Source organism: Cibotium barometz, chromosome 14, assembly GCF_041138505.1.
Source record: "Cibotium barometz isolate CiBa-2024 chromosome 14, ASM4113850v1, whole genome shotgun sequence".
In the NCBI taxonomy this organism is placed as follows: Eukaryota; Viridiplantae; Streptophyta; class Polypodiopsida; order Cyatheales; family Cibotiaceae; genus Cibotium; species Cibotium barometz.
In genome coordinates, this window is record NC_141059.1 from 52225975 (window position 1) to 52235341 (window position 9367).

The following is a 9367-nucleotide window of genomic DNA, read 5'->3' on the forward strand; positions in this document are numbered from 1 at the left end:
AAGCCAATGGATGTAAAAGGCTATGTGGAAATAGGTGATGATTCCCAACATGCTATCACTCATGTTGGAAGTGTACCATTGGTTATGCACAATGGTGAAACAAAGTCTATGGCAGATGTCTTGTATGTGCCTTCTATTACAAAAAGTTGGTCAAATGGTTGAACAAGGTCTACAGCTTCGTTTCAACGAGCATGGTTGCTTCGTTGAGGATTTCAAAAATGGATGTAGAGTCATTGCCAAAGGCAAGAAAGAAGGCGTATTATTTAAGTTGGATGCTAGGATTCCTGAGTTGAAATCAACCATGTTCTCTAAAAGCCGAAATGTGGTACAAGACATTGACATGTGGCATAAAAGGATTGGACATGTGAACATACAAAGGTTAAAGAACATACAGGTAAGAGGCATTGTTAGTGGGCTGCCTAGATTCAAGTATGATGGGAATATGCATATCTATGGTGCTTGCCAGTTTGGAAAGCAAGCAAGGTTGCCATTTCCTAAAGAAGGAAACATGAGTAGCAGGTCACTTGAGATAGTTCATAGTGATGTATGGGGTCCTGTTCAAAGCTCATCTATTAAAGGCAGCTTGTATTATGTGACATTCATTGATGATTTCAGCAGAATGACTTGGATTTACTTTCTCAGAGAGAAAAGTGAAGTGTTGGGAAAGTTTATGGACTTCAAAGCTAGCAATATGGCTCTTGGATAAAATGTTTGAGGACAGATGGAGGTGGTGAATTCACCTCACATGCTTTTGAGAATTTCTTGAGAAAGCATGGCATAAGAAGGCAGCTAACTTGCAGGTACACACCTTAGCAAAATGGTGTTGTGCTGAGAGAAAAAATAGAGTCATTTATGATGTGGCTAGGGCAATGCTCAATGAAAAGAGCATGCCAGCCTATTATTAGGCAGAAGCGTGTGCCACATCGGTGTATGTACTTAATAAGACACCCACAGCATCCATACATGGAAGTACGCCTGAGATGCGTCTTACAGGTTTTAGGCTAGACATTGGACACCTCAAAGTGTTTGGTAGCATGGCTTATGTGCATGTGCCAGATGAGAGAAGGAAGAAGTTGGATCCTAAGGTAGAAAAGTGCATTTTTGTTGGGTATGCATAGGATCGCAAGGCATATAAATGTTACAATCCACAAACTAGGCAAGTGGTTATCTCACGAGATGTGGTGTTTGATGAACTCGCTAGTTTGGTACAAGGAAAAGGATGAGGGTGTCATTAATTCTGTTGATGCTGATGTGCATGTGAACTTGCCACAAGCAAGTTCTATTTCTATGTTTGGGCCAGCAGAGTTTGAGAGTAGCACTATACATCCATGGTCAGGACGCTTGAGACATGAGAGTGTGAGCACTGGGAGTAGTGCTGTGGATAAAGGGAAAAAGAAGGTTGAAGGATTTGGCATTACAGGTTATGAATTGTCAAGTTCAAAAAGTTTGGATGAGAGACCTGGCATACCAGTTTTACGCACACCAGGTGCAAGGCAGGATAGATATGTGCCCCCACATGCTAGAGTGACAGGTGTTCAGAGTGATCTGCATGCATTGCGAAGGTCCCAAAGGGTCAGGTGTCCAGTTGACAGGTTGACATATCGTGACTTTGCTATGCATTACGCATATATGACCTCTTTGGTGAAGCATGTGGAACCTACATGCTATACAGAAGCTATTGGGAAGCATGTATGGGAGAAGACAATGGATGTTGAGATGGCCACATTGGTTCATAATGAAACTTGGGATTTGGTTGCCTTACCACAAGGTAAAAATGTCATTGGTTGCAAATGGGTTTATAAGGTGAAATGCAAATCAGATGGTTCCATTGAGCGCCATGAAGCGCGGTTGGTAGCTAAGGGTTATGCACAAACCCAAGGCTTGGACTATGATGAAACATTTAGTCCAGTTGCAAAGATGGGAACAGTGAGAGTAGTCATTGCTATGGCCGCAGCAAATGGTTGGGAAATTCATCAAATAGATGTGAAAAATGTATTTCTAAATGGTGATTTACAAGAGGAAGTTTATATGGCACAGCCAGAAGGATATGTACACCCGAGGTACCCCACTCATGTATGCAGGTTAAAGAAAGCATTATATGGTTTGAAGCAAGCACCTCGTGCTTGGAGTGGTAAGATAAGCCGATATCTTATCTCCCTTGGATTTCAGAAAACAGATCATGGGATTGTCTTGCTTGTCATCTATGTAGATGACTTGATTGTCACAGGAGATCATGCTACAGATGTTATGCATGTCAAGAAAACATTGAGTGGGCAGTTTGATATGAAAGACTTGGGTGAATTGAGATATTTTCTTGGGATTGAAGTGATCAAAGACCATGCAGGGACATGGTTAGTGCAATGCCAATATGCATTGGATATGTTGGAAAAATATGGGATGGATGATAAGGTGTAAGCCAATGGGTACACCTTTGGAGCAGAATGTGAAGCTGTGGAGGGGCTGATCTTGGTGAAGAGTTGGATAATCCATCTATGTATAGAAAGACGGTTGGCAGTCATATTTACATGACTATACACGACCGGATCTCAGTTATGCTGTGGGGCTAGTCAGTCAATTTATGTGAAGCCCCAGAAAACCTCATTTGGATGCAGTGAGACGCATTATGCACTATGTTAAGACCACTGCACATTATGGTCTTCTTTATGAGTATGGTAAAGGCTTGGATGTACACGGCTACACAGACGCAGATTGGGCAGGTAGCTCGTATGACAAGAGGTCTACTAGTGGTTATGCCTTTACATTTGGAAGTGCAGTGGTGAGTTGGAGTAGCAAGAAGCAACCTATTGTTGCTTTATCTAGTACAGAGGCTGAATACAGGGGTGCAGCCATTGCTACATGTGAAGGAGTATGGTTAAAGAGTCTCTTGGCTAATTTGGGTGAGCCTATCGATGGCAAGGTTGTCATTCATTGTGACAACATGAGCAGCATATAGTTGGCCAAGAATCCAGTTTTTCATGCGCGGACCAAACTTATAGAGGTCCACTATCATTTTGTTAGAGAGAAAGTGTTGGATCGTACAGTAGTGGATTTGCAGCATGTGAAGACTGACGAGCAGGTGGCCGACATCTTTACAAAGCCACTTAGTAGGGAGAAGTTTGAGTACTTCCGTACTATGTTGGGAGTACATGGGATGAGCTTGAGGGGGAGTGTTGAGAGCTTTGACATTCTCATCTATGGCAGTACATCATGAGCTTGAAATGAATTCTATACACTTCCTAGAGCTTGACAAGAAGCAAGTATGCAATCTTAACAGAGGTGCCATTGGCCATCGCTTCCTATCATGACTGGCCTGCTTTGTTTCCTATCATGACTGGCCTGCTTTGTTTTCTTCCTTTCATGAGAAGGAGAGGAGGTTGAAATGCCACAACAAGTGCACCTTGGAGGATTCATCCACGACAAGGAAGAGCCTCAGAGTGCAGCGCACATAGGTGTAAGTGATAGCGTGATCGTCGTAAAACAATTTCGAGGAGGTGCGTTAGGGCTCGCAAAAAATCCGTGCCGCTTTGAGGCTAGTGGAAGTCGCACAGCAATTGAAGATGAAGATGACTCTGTCCCCCTTCCTAAGATAGAGATTGACTCTCTTTGTCCGGTTGTGGTGGCAGGGAGGGGAGCTTTTCATTTTTTTGCATGACATTGAAAAGTCATGTGGCCTTTGCATGGATGAGTGCTTGAGCATGCTCAAGGTGAAGGCAGAGTTCCCATTGGATGACTCTAACACAGACCATTTCTGGCTCTTGGCCACTACATCGAACACCTCTCACCCAATGACTGTGATTATTCATCTCACAAAGAATTCACCCAATGCCAGATTCTCCCTTTTTGCATTAAAGACCTCCTTAAAGAAACTTTGCGTGGTGGCCACTATTGGCCGATTGGTGAGTTTTGTAATCCTAGTTAAAAATTCGTTAGTTATGACCACTTTTGGGAGCGGCTATAGAGGCAAGGAATTTCCAAGTCACTTGGCCATGACTCACCTTGAGAAATCCACTGCTATTCTAACCGATGAACTCCCCAGCTAAGAAGTGACGAACCTCTCTTGTAAAGAGTATTCCCAATTCCCGCATGTAATATTTTATACCAATACAATGTTGAAAGTTGCTTTTAATACATGTGTTTGATTTGTAATGTAAAAAAGAGGAGGGCCATAAGGGTGCGAAAAAGGGCCATTTGGGGGCACCGCATAGGGCACTTTGGCACCCTTCTGGCCATCATGAAAAAATATTTGCCATTTAATTTTAGTTGGTTTTCAAGTGAAATAAACGTGTTTGCCATTTAATTTTAGTTGGTTTTCAATAAACGTGTTTTCCCTTTCGACATGGCCGTAGAATGTGTGTAGCCTTTGTAAGTGACTCATTGAGATAATATCTTTGTAAGTGACGTGTTTTTCACTCATTCTCAAGAGCACATTGCTCACTCCCTTTGCTAGACAATGTAAATTTTCCCAAATCCCATGTTAAATTTTTATATCAATACAATGCTGAAAGTGGCTTTTAAGTACATGTGAGTGATTTGTAATCTACAAAAGAGGAGGGGCCAGAAGGGTGCGAAAGAATAAGGGCTGTCCGGGAGCCCCGCATAGGGCATTTTTGCATCCTTCTAGCCATCATGAAGAAATATGTGCCATTTAATTTTCGTTGGTTTGAGTTATACCATGTCAAATTTTAAGGGATTTGAGTTATAATTTTAATAAAAACCTTCAAATTTTAGGAAAAAACCTACAAAAATTTGTGTATATGTGATTGATTTGTAATCTAAAAAAGAGGAGGGCCAGAAGGGTGCTATCCAGGGGCCTCACATAGTACATTTTTGCACCCTTCTGGCCATCATGAAGAAATATGTGCCATTTAATTTTTGTTGGCTTGCATTATACCACGTCTGATTTTAAGGGATTTGAGTTTTAATTTTGATAAAAACCTTCAAATTTTAGGAAAAAACCTACAAAAAATTGAGGTTGAAGGTTTTTCAAATTGTTGGAAAAAATGGTCCTATTGCTCGAAATAGTCCTTTGTTTCTCTCTTTCGTGTCCACTCCCATCTCCACCTACCACCACACGCGACAATATGCTACACAAGAAAGGAGGGCCAGAGGGGTGCAAAAATGGCCTGTGTACAAGGCCCCCATACACAACATTTTTGCACCCCTCTGGCCATTGTGACTTTCCTACTCTTTATCCCATTTGAGCCACCCCATGCCCTTTGCAATGAGAGTTTCTCTAGAATTGACACATCTTACTAGAAAAACCATGTGGGCCAGAAGGGTGTGAAAATTGCCATTGCAGGCGGTCCGGAGGGGCCTTTATCGCACCCTTTAGGCCCTTTATTGAAACGTACATACACACTTAAATCAAATAGACAATATCAAGATAGAGTGCATATTCGACAATTTCAAGACGTACACATCGATAATTGTAAGATATATTACACATCAAAAATTCATTAATGTCAAAAATTCAGATACATCGAAAATTGAGATACATCATTGAACACTCCTCATTTTTCTTTCTATGTGAATACGGTGGGCCAATTGCATATCCTTTACCATTATGGTGACCCGCTTTGCATGGATGGCGCACAAGTTGGTGTCCTCAAATAGATTAACAAGATATGCTTCAGCAGCTTCCTACAAGGCCTTAAGGAAAACCAACTGCATCCAACATTCCATCTTGTATTCCCATAAAATTTCTTTGCACGTTCGTGAGAAAGGTGCCCTCCAGATGAGAAGCTCTACGGACTTCTGGTAGTCCGTATATCCTGGAAAGCCTTGTACCCTGAGCATCTCCTACGGACGAGGCCCCGAGGAAGACGTTCGGTGGGACGTGGTTGTAGCGGGTGAGGCTTGTAATAGGTCGACTTCCTTCTGTTTCTTTTTGGGGCCGATGCTTCTTCCTCTTGCTTCCCTTGCTGCTCTTTCTCTTGCTATTACTCTTGCTCCTCTTGCTGCTCTTGGTGTTGCATGGTGATGCATGGCCAGGTCTTTGCTCCTACTGGGTGGCTAGGAATCTCCATGTGCATCCATGTAGGCTCCCCTCCAGTCGGTGTCGGTGTCGGTGTCAGTGTCTGTTATGCTGCTATCTTCCATGCTGTAATCCACCAACTTTACATGTTTGCTTGGCTGGGATGAGCTAGCTTGCTCTGTCAATTTTTTCTTGACACAATGGTTGTAACGCTCCAAATTCTTGTTTGCACTGTCCTTCAATTGGGCGCATCATTCTTCAGTCATCTTCTTCATTGTTTGCTTTGTACGTGCCATGGTGCGAAGAGCTGAGGGTAAGGATGGGAAGGCTCTCGCTGTAAGGAATGGGCAAAAATAGAGGTCGAACTTTATTTATACAAGAAAATGCCACTGTAATGACCCTAAAAACCCTAATTCTAAGAGGTCACTCATGCGTGCAAACAAATTGTACGCATGCTAAATGTATGTCGAGCTGCATGGGACATCATTTGAATAAGTGTTCATTGGAGACTATTGAAAAAATCAAGGAAATTTTTTATTGGTCCGGAAGTGTACGAAAATAGCCTTTTCAGCCAAATTACACAGTGAATTTTTGCACCCTTCTGGACACTTATCAGAAAGCATCAAAACACACGAATATGTGGAATACAAAGCATGTTATATTTCAAAAATCAATATCTTGAGACTTCTTTGAGTATTACAAAGCATCATAAATCTTTAGGATACAATTCAAGTTATCAAAAAAACTATATTTGAAGGTATTACAAAGCTTCCTCGCTACCAATCAAACCTAGCAAGGGAAGTATATCAATTTAACAAAATTGGTAAATGACGCATGACTTCACGGTCCTCGAAACCAAGGGGGACTCCAAAAACCGCAATAGAATTTGCACCATAAACTGCCAGTGCTCTATAATGTTCCTAGCAAACCGCAACACCCTCGTGCGGTCCGCTTGTGGTATGGAGGGGTCATTACATGGCCTCCCGCTTGTCAACATGGAAAACTGAGCCGTGCTGATATTAGATGCAAAAAAAATTTATTGATATGGACGGCAAGGTTGTGCAAATCCCTGATTTCTAGCTCTTGGGTTGAGAGGGCATCCTCATCAGGTTAGTTGGGGGCTTCAGTAGAGAATACGTATCATACGAGTTCGGAAGTAGTGATTGTGCCCATGAGGAGTTGAGTGCTTGTGTCCTCTCAAAGTGCTTGTACAAAATGGACAAAAAGAGAGAGAGTGCTCATTAACGTAATCATTACACAAAACCCTAGTTTTTAGAGAAATGTCACACCAAAAAAACAGGTTTTTAAACACGAAAGATAACATGGTTCCATATTAGGCAAAAAAGAACCATTTACATTCTCAATTATAACACCTGATACATTCGATAAATAATATTCCCATAAATCAGCTACACATCAACCCTAGGCCTCATTCAAGTCTATAGGGATCCATACTTTACCAACTCTCCTACGTGTAACCCTCCATGCTGCATAGATCAGCTACACATCAAACCCTAGGCCTCATTCAAGTCTATAGGGATCCATACTTTACTATCTCTCTTATGTGTAACCATCCATGCCATATGACACGCAGGTCTTGTCCCTGCCCTCCTCCACTTTGATGTTTTTTGACCCTTACTTTTCATTTTGGCAATTTGGGCCAATTTGGACATTCGAGCCCTCTCCTTTGAAAGGTTTCTTCCAAAGGTATAACAAAAGAACCAATTAAACATTTCTTTGAGATAGTTTGATCGAGTCCTGCCACCTTCGTGTCTTGTGTTCTTGAAATAAACTCCCCTTGCATGATAATGACTTTTCTCCATTCCTTGGGTGCTCCACATGTCAAGCAAGCCATAGGCGTTCATGAAATATGCACTATGAGCGTACAAGATGTGTTGGCAGATACCAAACAAAACCACCATTCAGGAAAAGTGCATTAGAAGAAGAAATCCATTTTGTAAAACCTTTAAAAGCATTATATTACCATGTAATGCACAATATTCAATTCACCCCATGTGCAAACCATGACTTTAATGAAGCTTTGCAACTTTGCTTGAAATTGTTTGCGGTTTTTATCTATTGTGGCTTGCTCATGCAAAACAACAATGTTTGCATCCAAGCAGTCTGAAGTAGTACAAGTACAAAGGTATTTCCACAGCACCCATCTTTTCCCAGGAGGAACATTTTCACCTTCCTCGACATGTTGCATGTCTTTATTTCTCTGAACCTTGTCTCATTTGTTGAAGGATTCTGGAGAAACCTTCTCGCCTTGCAACCATATGTGAAACTCCAGAGGTCTTTTGGTTAACTCGTATCTCCATGTTGCCCCCATGGCAACCAATGTCATTTAAAATCTTCTCCACTCCAGCACTCGCCTCATCTTGTCGAGTTTTACCAGGCATAGTGCATGCATAGTCTATGTGACACTTTAAGAGAGGCAATCAAAGATACACATGAAAGCATGCAAAGTACAAAAGTGAACATTCCTAAGAGGGAAACGAATTATGGGGTTCCAGTTATTATCCCTCAAGTCCCTATCTGGAGGAGCCAACATAGGTGATGAAAAGACACCACCGTCCCACTCTCCCTCGTGATTGAAAATCAACTGTGCTCTCTCCCTCATCATCGGGCCCTTCTACAACAGTGGTAGTAGATGGAGACTTAAAGGTTGCCGCCATAGCGTGGTTCATGAGTGTGACACTCATTCTCTTTAGCCTTCTTCCCTTCACAATATGGCACTCATCTAACTTCAGCATGAAGGAGACCTTGGAACCTATAAAACACAGAAATCAAACAAAATGTTAAGTTGTTCCCTATAAATAAGCACAGACCTAATGGGTGCAAGGTTATGAAACCTACTTACATCCAAAAGGCAACCCATAGAACAATATCATTACCTTTTGTAGCTTTCGCATTTTAACAAAAATGTTGTTGAACTCATTGAATTTTAATGAAACATTACCATCCGCAGTCTTCTTCTTTCCCAATGCTGCAATGCAAAGCGTATTGTTGATGTGGTAGTAATCCCCAATCCTGCATTTTACATCTTCATTGCTCACTCCCTTTCGTAGACGAACCCTCTTTGGTGGCGAGAAAAGGTTGTGCATGATATCTTTCTTATGAAGGGTGTCTCCTAGCAATTGATGAAGAGCTTTGTAGCCCTTTGTGCTAATGCCTACCTCATCGCATGCATTAACAACATCAACACTGCTGATACTTTGGGAAACCTCTTGTAGGATTTCATTGGAAAGCCATACATATCTTCTTGCAATGGGGATCCCTAATCATTTTAAGTACATACTCCCTCATTGTTGTGAAAGAGCGTAAGAGCTCATTACAATCCTCGGTTTGATCATAACTTGTGGCATCTTGAAAGAATACTCTAAAACCAGC